Genomic DNA, 9,699 nt, shown 5'->3' with positions numbered 1-9,699 from the left:
GGGGCACGGGCCAAGCTGCTGGGGGACATCCTGGCACACCATGGGGACATCCAAGATAATCAGGGCTGGTCTGATCGGCTCAGCCCAGTGCCCACCAGCACGATGGGGTCCGCTCTCCTTCTCCCTCTGCTCCGTGCCAGGCGTGCGCCGGCCCTTCGGAGGCTCTGGCCGCCGGCCAGCCAGCCATTTCCTGGTAATCTAATAGCTGCAGCAGATGAACTCAAAATGCATTTCCTGCCACCGTGCTGTAAAATTTTTATTAATGTAAGGAGAGAACACAGCTTTGGCTCTCGCCGGCCAGGGCCGCAGCGGGGAGAAGAGCAGCGGGGGTCTCAGCAAAGCGGCTGGGGCCAGGGGCCACAGGTATGGCAGCAGTGCCGAGGGGATACTGCGGGAAGGTGGAGGCACGGGGCTGTGTTCCCCACCCGCAGCATGGGGAAACTGAGGCACAGGCAAGGGCAGTGCCTCACATGGTAGTGCCCCAACTGCCTTCCCAGGCCGAAGGACCGCTGCGGGAGGGTTTTGCAAGGCAGGCTCAGCCCACTCCGATTGTTCTCACCAGCCACTGGACCCTCTATCCTTGAAAGCCACCTGAGACAGGACTGTTGAGCTGTGGGTCCTTCTCCCTTGTGGTCCTTTCCCTGGGGGCACCTGGCTCTGTGAGGATCCCAGCCAGCAAAGACAGCACAGAGGGGATGGAGGCAGGGTGAGAGGAGCTGGTGTGCCCTAGATGGGCACCATGGTGGTAGACCTGCCCCACATGCCTGCCTGTCCTCCATGCAGCAGCTCATCCACCTCCTGCCTCCCTTCATGGCCTGGGCTGACCCCTTCCCGGCTGGTAAAGGGACATCCCAATTAAAATCACCCATTAAGGTGCTCTTGGGTAAGGAACAGCCTCTAGTGACCAGTAAATAGTGGTCACCAGCTGCTGAGTTTGCAGGGGGAGGGAGCAGGAACGCTGGCTGGGGAGGAGCAGGGCGCTGGAGCTGGGACACGCGTGACCTCACGGCTCTATTTCAGCAGCGGTCACCAAGGGCTTTGCGAAGGACCTGCAGGGCCAGCAGCCATCTCAGCATCCCCTCCCCATCCCCTTCAGCATCCACCTCCACACTCACCCCCAGCCCCAACACCCCACCCTGACCATGTCACCATCCCAGGGTGCCCGGCGGGTGACATGGTGACATCCCTGTGGTGAGGGGGAGCCGGCAGCCCTGGGGCCGTGGAGCTGGAGCCGTTTGCACAGCCTTTTCCTCACTCGGAGCCTGCTTCTTGCGCCAAGGCAGAGCTAAATTGGAAAAACACACACAATGACCTCTTGTGGAATGTAGTATGAATATTTGATAGATCTAATGTAATCATATCCAATCGATACAGGCAGGAATATCTCTCTCCCCCTCCTCCGTGCTCTCACTCTGCCCTGTCCCTTCCTCTCTTTTCCTCTCTCTCCATCGCTCTCTTTCATTAATGCATTCTCCACTTTACATTATTTATTAACTTCCTTCCTTTTTTTTTATTTAGAAAAAATAAATTAAATAACAGTGGTTATGTGGAGGCTCGGACGCTCCTGCCTAAGCGCTTTTGGGCCAGACAAAAACTTTGCTGACCTTCTCTCCCCTCCTTGCCTTCCTCTGACAAGATGGAGAGGCTCTGCCCCATGGCCATGATCCCCTGACACCCCGTCTCCCACTGACCCACAACACGGCCCGTTTCCTACCTTCCCATAGGCACCTGCTCTGGTGTGAGTCCCAAAAGTCCCCTGGATATGACCCGTTGGACATGGCACAGCAGAAGATGCTCAGACCCTGTAAGCAAGGCCCTGAGGTGCAGGCAACACCTTGGAGGTTGAGGGTCTCCAGGTCGGGCCAGAAGGGTGGCTTGTTCCCACCTCCAGCACAACAGGGGACAGAAGATTGCTCCCACGGTCCCCAAACTGAGCCCGGCTGGAGCCAGAGAAGCGGGGAGGGTGATGGTCAGACCCATGGTGAACTGGTGCTCTGCTCCAGGGTCTTGCAAACCCGGCTCATCCATCCTTCACTGTGGTTCCCAGGAGAAGCATCTTCCAAGACAGGTTTCAGGCCCCCACCGACAATACCCCCCAAAAAACCCCACATTTCTGCAGTGACTGGAGCTCGTCCAGCTGCAGATCCCACCCACTAGGACTTGGTGTGGTGGGACCCACAACCAGGAGGAAAGCGGGGCTGAGCACACAACAAGGAGGGATGTTATTGCACACTGACACCAATAGGAACCCCAGCACCATGCCCCCCCTCCTCGGCAGCCCCAGAGCTGGTGACAGAGAGCAGAAAAATGCTTAAAGCCCCTGAATGAGCCGGGAAAGGGGAGGAGGAAGATCCCCATACAGGGCTGAGCTCTGCCCCAGCTGTTCCCAAGGCTTCCCAGAGCAGCTGGGCAGGTCCTGGCAGTCCATGGATGTTCCCCAGGGATGCTGTTGGTCTGTGCTGTGTTACCGGGGCGGGCTGAGCACAAAGGTTTGCCTGGGTGGGGACAACCACACTGTCTGTCTTTGTGCCAAGCGCCCCTGACACCAAGACCCACCCCCCCAGGGCCACTTATTAGGACAAAGAGACCCTGGGCTTGGAGAGCCACATTCCTCTGCTCCAAGCCAGACCCAAGGGGCCATGGAAAGGCTGGGGCAGGGCCAGGCTCTGCTGCAGGCAGTGGGAAAGTTGGGGCAGATGGGGAAAGGGGTTGTGCAGCAGCCAAAGCAGTGGCCTTGGGGGGAAGGGTATCCCTGGAGTGGTGGAGGGAGCAGAGGGGGTGAGGCCAGGGATGTCCCGAGCGGGACAGAGCAGAGGGGGACAGTTAGCAGGCAGCTCTCCGCAGTCATGCTGCCTTCAGTGTGGGCAGAGCTGCCCTTGCTCCAAAAGACAGCGACTGGTGGAAAGGGGGACCTCTGTGTGCCACCCCTCTCATCTCCTGCCTTGGAGGTGGGTGGCACTGGGCTGTCCCTTGCTCAGGGATCACATCCAGCAGAGTTGGACACCTTGCAAGGAGAGACCACAGCGTTTTGTTGGGCAGTTTGAGCTGGGGAGCTCTGCTCAAGGCTGTGTCCCCTCAGGGTCCCTGCAGGCTGGGAAAGGAGCCACAGCCTGAGCCGCCAGCACAAGGGATCAGGCACAGGGATGATGCTGGGGAGCCTGTGCAGAAGCTGTGGGGCAGAGCTGGGGAGACGGGACATGGCTCCTAGTGAGGCTCCGACACTCAGCTCGGACGCACGGAGCCACTGAAGTCCTGGATTAACTGGCTCAGTCTCTGTGTGGCTCCACCTGACTCATCTCACCTTCTCCCACTCACCAATCCCCATCCTCCCCAAATCTCTGCTGTGGGGAAGCACTCTGGCACAGGAGGGCAAATTTTGGCTGCGTAAAGGCTCACCTTCCCTGTCTCCGTGCAGGGACTTGAGACAGTGCAGATGCTGCCCCATCCCTGCACCAGCACCTGGGGTGTCTGTCCCTCCAGGGACACCCCATTTCCTAGGGTGGGGGCGACGCGAGGCTGAAAGTTTTCTTACAGGGTAATGTGAGGCTGAAGGTTTTATTATTTTCCATGAGTGGAGGGTGTGACAGCAGCCTGGGAGAGGGCCTGCTGCTCCACAACAAATACACAGGCAACAACGTTCAAAGGAAGGACGTGTCTTTGCCCACACTGGTCCACTCCTCCCTTTCTCGAGGACATTACCAAGAATGTGTTCGTGGAAATCAGGAAATTAAGTTGTTTTGCAGTTCCTGACGCAGTTTAGCACTTCCGATAGGTGCAATGGCTCATCCTCAGCCTGCAGTAATTTGGGAAGGATTCTTCCTGTTCCCATGCTATAGGAGATGTGAAAGATCCCCAGGGCACAGCCAGAGGAGGAGGTTGGCTGCTGCTCTCCAAGACACCACAATCAAAAGCATCTTCGCCTGGGGTCATCACAAGGAGGGTGGTGATCCAGCCGCAACGGTGGACATCGCTTCTCCCCCACTGCCGGTGTCCCCAGGCAGCTCAGGGGGATGTGTAGGATTTCAGCTGGGAATGGGCTTGAGAAAATCATGGGGTCCCTGGGGAAAGCACATGGGTCTGTTTGGAGACAGCAAAGGACTGCTCATCCCCAACACAGCGAGGGCTGAGGATTTCCTTCTTCCCCACTGAAGGGTTTCCAGAAGGATCCCATGGGGAACCTACTTTTCCCCACCACTGGATCTTGTGAACCAGGGCTGTTCAGGGCACAGGGGAGGAAGAGCCACCCACATCTCCCAGAAAATCAGACACAGCACTGGCAGGCACCTGGGGGACTGTGGCAGCTCTCCCCAGCCAGCTCCCCCATCACCCTCACGCCCGGCCTGCGGATGTGACAGCGCTGCCATTGTACGTGTCACCTCTGCCTGGCTCCGGCTCGCACTCCTCTCGCTGCTGGGTTTTGCTGAACCAGGAAAATCGATAGCAGCTGTCTGCTGATGGCCAGCCTGGGGCGAGGGATCAGCCGGAGGAGAGGCAGGGGCTCAGGGGAGGAGAGGAGACAGAGAAGGAGCAGGAGGACCCCAGGGGCTCAGGGAAAGGCAGCAGAGCCTCATGGCAGGAGAAGGTTTGGATGGAGAAGACCTGGAAGGATTTGTCTCCCATCCCTGGAGGGTCTGGAAGACTCATCCTGCTGACACAGCCCCCTCTTCCCAGCCCCTGAGCAGAGACCCGGCTGCCGTAGACACACGGGAACCGACAGAGACTCGGCTTTAATGCGAATCACTTATTGACCCTGCAGAGCCGAGGGCGGAGGAAGATTGAAAGGAGGAAGTGTAGGGAAAGAGCTCCAATTAGCAGCATCAAAGCTATATATTATCTGCTGGAACGAGTGCCTGGGCCAGCAGGCAGCAAGCCAGCGTGGTAGCTGCTGCACTGTATGGTGCTGGGGGTGACCTGGCTTTGTACAGAGCCTGGGGACCCCCCAGAGCATCCCCAGGAAAGAACCCCACTCTGGGGACACCATGGAAGGGGCAGGGGACATTGTGCCAAAGGATGTGCAGAGAGAGACCCTCCTCCTCGGCCCCTCATGCCTCCTTGCTGGACTCAGATGCCCACAGTGGTGCTCTGCATCATTTGAGTCATCCTTTCCAGCTTTCCCAGGGCACTGAGATGCTGGAACAAAGGAGGGAATTTACCGGGAGCCCAGGAAAACACTGTTCCATGGCAGAGGACCAAGAGGCAGATGAGCTGCTGGGATGTGGGGCACAAGGCAGGAGGTTTGGGAGACGCTGGCATTGCCTTGGCTGGGAGAAGTTCAAGTCTCCTGCGTGAGGACACCAGCACGATCTGGGTGGTGGGGAGGGACATCCACGTTTCCTACTGCCCTCCCTTAAGGAGACAACACCCAAAGCACCCACAGGGCATCTTCAGAGCTCTGCACTGCTGCAAGAAAAAGACCACTGAGAGCAAACGCACAATTTCTAGCAGAGACACAACCTCCTGTTGCCTTCTTGCTCCAGTGTTTTCCACCACTCTCCCTGCAGTATCTCCAGCACCTTTCTTTATTCTGCCAGGGTCCCAGGGACCCATCTCCTGAGTCCACCCAAAAGTGTCTCTGGCCCCGGGGATCCTGCGTGATGAGGCAGGGTTTCACCTCCCCCAGAGCCACCCCAACATCCCTGGGTAGATGCTCTTCCCAGAAGAGCTTTGTAAGTTTCCTGCGCTGGTTGAGTCCCTGTGGCATATTCCTCTTTCCCTTGAACCACATCCCTGCCCTCAACAGGGAGCAAGAGGACCATAAAGCCTCCACTCCCCCACCCATCGCTCACCCGTGGCACATATTCAATACCCCGTAAATATTTGCTTCTTAGGAGCCATGCTGGGCACATATTCCAGCTCAGAGGGAGGCTTTCCAACCTCATGGCTCACGTCAGGAGCTGCGGGATGAGGTCCTGGCTGATTGCTCAGACCCACACGCATCCCCCCTCCTCTGCATGGGGTCTGTAATGGCCTTGGACACCACTGTGTGCGTGTGCTTGGGTGGGATCTGCCTGGATGAAGAGTGTGAAGGTCTGTGGGATGAGTACAGCTCACACCCCAGCCCAGATCCCTGGCGGGCCCTCCCCTTCCATGGTCCCACAGCCGTCCCAGACACACCGTGGGTCAGGGGCTCAGCAGATGCCACCAGGGCAGGGTGGAGGGAACCTGGATGGTGGGGAGATGCTCTTGTTGCAGACATCCCACCGAGAGCTGTCTCGCCAGCTGGTGACGAAGGAGCTGCCTGTTGGAGGTGGAGTGGAGAGAGCGAAGGCAGCTGGCAGTACACAGCCCCCCCGGCCAAGCTAATCGGAGAGAAACCATGATGTAAGGGCGGGGAAGCAAGGTCCCGGCCTTTCCCAGGCTCTGCCGTGCTCCACGATCCGGTTCCCTGCCAGTTTATCAGCCACTGGAGCGTGACCAAGGGAACATCAGCCAGGACAGAACAAACAAACATCTGAGTTTGGGCTTCCTTCCTTCCTTCGAACAACTGGAAAAAAAGAGAGAGAGAGGGAGGGGGGGGAATTAAATTAAATTAAAAACCAAATACTGAAACAAGTCAAATAAATAAGCATTTGTGTTTCCATGGGGACATGGTGCATTTTTGGGAGTGGGAGCTTGTCCTCAGGGAGAAGCAATGCTGGAGCAGCGAAGCTGGAGACGGAGGAGCGGCCGTGTGGGCAGCTCAACACTGCGCCCGGCGGGACCCGGCGCCTGTCCCTCAGCTCCGACAGCCCTTGGATCAAGCGCTGCGCAGGCGGCCGCGCGCCACAGCCAGATCACAGCCGCAGCAGGGGCTTTGATTCAGTTTTTCGCTCGTTTTCTTAACATGGTTGTGCGCTCCGGGTTTTCCTGCTGGGCTGTGTGCCCTCAGGCCTCTTGAAATCACTGACCAACATCACCGTAAGAGACAGATGTCCAGAGGTGACTTTAGTCCTATTAAGTGTCATGAAAGGAGAGAAGTTAACAGGAGCAGAGAGGCTCAGCCCCTTACTAGACACCAGAAAATCCCCCTGGTCCCTCAGGTCCCCAGCGCTCAGCCACGTTTCACCACTTCATTACCTGTTTAGAGGGGAAGTCCTGGTGGACCGAGGTTGTTTTGCTTTTTGTGTTTCATTACAACAGCCTTGCAGGAGGGGTAGGTCAGGACCAGCCAGCTCCAGTCCATGGACTCATCTCTCCTTGACCTTTCCTAAAGGTCTTCTGGATTTTCCTCCAGCCTTGCTGTGCTGTGTCATCCATGATGGGTTTGGTTGGGTTGAGTTGAGACAGGTTGTATCATTCACATTGGGTTGTGTCATTAAGGTTGGGTGGGGTCATTTGTGTTGGGTTGTGTCATTTCACTTTAAATCTTAGAATCACTTAGGCCGGAAAAGACCTTTAGGATTATCAAGTCCAGCCATTAACCCAGCACATCCAAGTCCACCACTAAACCACATTCCTAAGAAGCTCATATCCATCTGTCCAGCCCTCCAGGGATGGTGACTCCAGCACTGCCCTGGGCAGCCTGTTCCAATGCCCCACAGCCCTTTGGGGAAGAAATTGTTCCCCACATCCAACCTCAACCTCCCCTGCAGCAACTTAAGGCGGTTTCCTCTCATCCTATCACTTCACATTGGGTTGGATTATGCCATTCTCATCGGGTTGTGTTGGGTCATATGTGTTGGGTTGGGTTGTGTTGGGTTGGGTTATTTTGGGTCACTCAAGCTGGGTTGAGGTGGGGTTGGCTGCATCACCCAGGTTGTCTTGAGTTGTGCTGTTCAGGTTTTATTGGGTTGAGTTGGGCCAGACAGTGACACTCAGGTTGGGCTGGATGTGTATCAAAATGAAACGGTTCCTACACCCACGCTGACATTTTTCAACATTTTTGTCCTACGAACCATTTCCAGGAATATCACCTATCTGCTCGGCCACCCTTTGTTCTTGCCGCTCTTGGGGAAATTGCCGCATTTCCTGTAAAATGCAAATTCTCTGTCCTGACCTGAGGAAATATCCCCCAATTTTTACCAGCGCAGAAGTCACGTGCAGAGAGAGACCCGCGTGTGGCCTGTGCGTCACAGAAAGCACCACGCAACACCAGCACCGCACCCTCCAAGAAATCCCATGAGCGGGAAAGAGACCGATTTCTTGCAGACCCCTCAGAGGGGAACGAGCGAGCCCAGCAGAGGATGCATCTGTAGGATGCGGAGTCACTTTCCTCCACACGCAACGATGACCTTGGTGGCGCTGGAGCTGCCGGCAGGGACTGGCAGGGCCGTTCCCAGGCCGAGGGCTAATTCTGTGTCCCCCAGGCCGGATGCGGTACCTCGTCACCAGCACCCGTTAGGGAAGAGCATTGTGTGGGATGTTGCTTTTTTTAAAAACGGTTTGTGACCCCAGGAGTAGCATGTGAGTGAGAGCCACCACTGGAGGAAGGAGGGGAGAAGCGGGGAGCAGAAAATTCCCAGGTCTCAGCTCTCCCTGGGAAATCCCAAGGAGCTCCCAGGCACTCTCTTTCCCAGCACACGAGATCCCCCGTGCCGGGGACAAGCAGCAGGTGCCTGGCAGAAGCACCAGGCATTTGGGGGAACCAGCAGCTGGCAAATGCAGCTCCTAGGGGGCTGGTGCCGCAGCACCGCCTGCCCCACGACCAAGGGACAGGTGACAGGCACTGCCAGAGCATGAGGAGATGGGACCACCCACCACCCATAGCCGCTGCCTCCCCTCGGGAGCTGACACCAGGGCACACTCGCACCCCGGCAGCCCAGGAAGGGCCTGTGACAAATTCTCATGGAGGCTGGGATGCCTCTGCTGTGAGCTCATGAAGTGACTAACTTGTTTATGTCCCCTGGGAGATGCACTGAGTTTTTGGGAAGCAGCAGAGCCCCCTCAGCTCCTCTGCCTGTTCCAAGGACCACCCCCATCCCTTTCCTGAAAAACACTCTTGGAAAACAGAAAGCTGCGGTGACGCGGCACCACGTCCACTCACTGCATTCACAGCAAGTGGCTGTTCTGCCTCCTGCCAGACCAGTGCACCCAGGAGCGTGACAGCAGGTAGACCGAAAGGACTAAAAAGGCCTGAATTTTCACACAGAATCCCAGAGTGTCAGGGGTTGAAGGGCCCTGGAAAGCTCATCCAGTGCAATCCCCCCATGGAGCAGGAACACCCAGCTGAGGTTCCACAGGAAGGTGTCCAGGCGGGTTTGAATGTCTGCAGAGAAGGAGACTCCACAACCTCCCTGGGCAGCCTGGGCCAGGCTCTGCCACCCTCACCCCGAACAAGTTTCTTCTCATATTTAAGTGGAACCTCCTGTGTTCCAGTTTGTACCCATCATCCCTTGTCCTATCACTGGTTGTCACCGAGAAGAGCCTGGCTCCATCCTCCTGACACTCCCCCTTTCCATATTGATCCCCAGGAATGAGTCCCCCCTCAGTCTCGTCTTCTCCAGCTCCAGAGTCCCAGCTCCCTCAGCCTTTCCTCACACGGGAGATGCTCCACTCCCTTCAGCATCTTGGTGGCTGCGCTGGACTCCCTGCAGCAGTTTCCCTGTCCTTCTGGAACTGAGGGGCCACAACTGGATACAATATTCCAGATGTGGAATTTGGAAAACTGAGCATGGAAATTACGGCACAGCACATATACCACACTGGGGAAAAGCGCTGCGCACTTGGCCTGGAAGATTTGTCCACTCAGATACCAGGAGGCACAACTGAAACCCATCCTGC

The sequence above is a fragment of the Patagioenas fasciata genome, chromosome 11 (genome assembly GCF_037038585.1).
Source record: "Patagioenas fasciata isolate bPatFas1 chromosome 11, bPatFas1.hap1, whole genome shotgun sequence".
NCBI lineage: Eukaryota > Metazoa > Chordata > Aves > Columbiformes > Columbidae > Patagioenas > Patagioenas fasciata.
The sequence above is the reverse complement of the archived record's forward strand: the minus strand, read 5'-3'. Positions refer to the sequence as shown.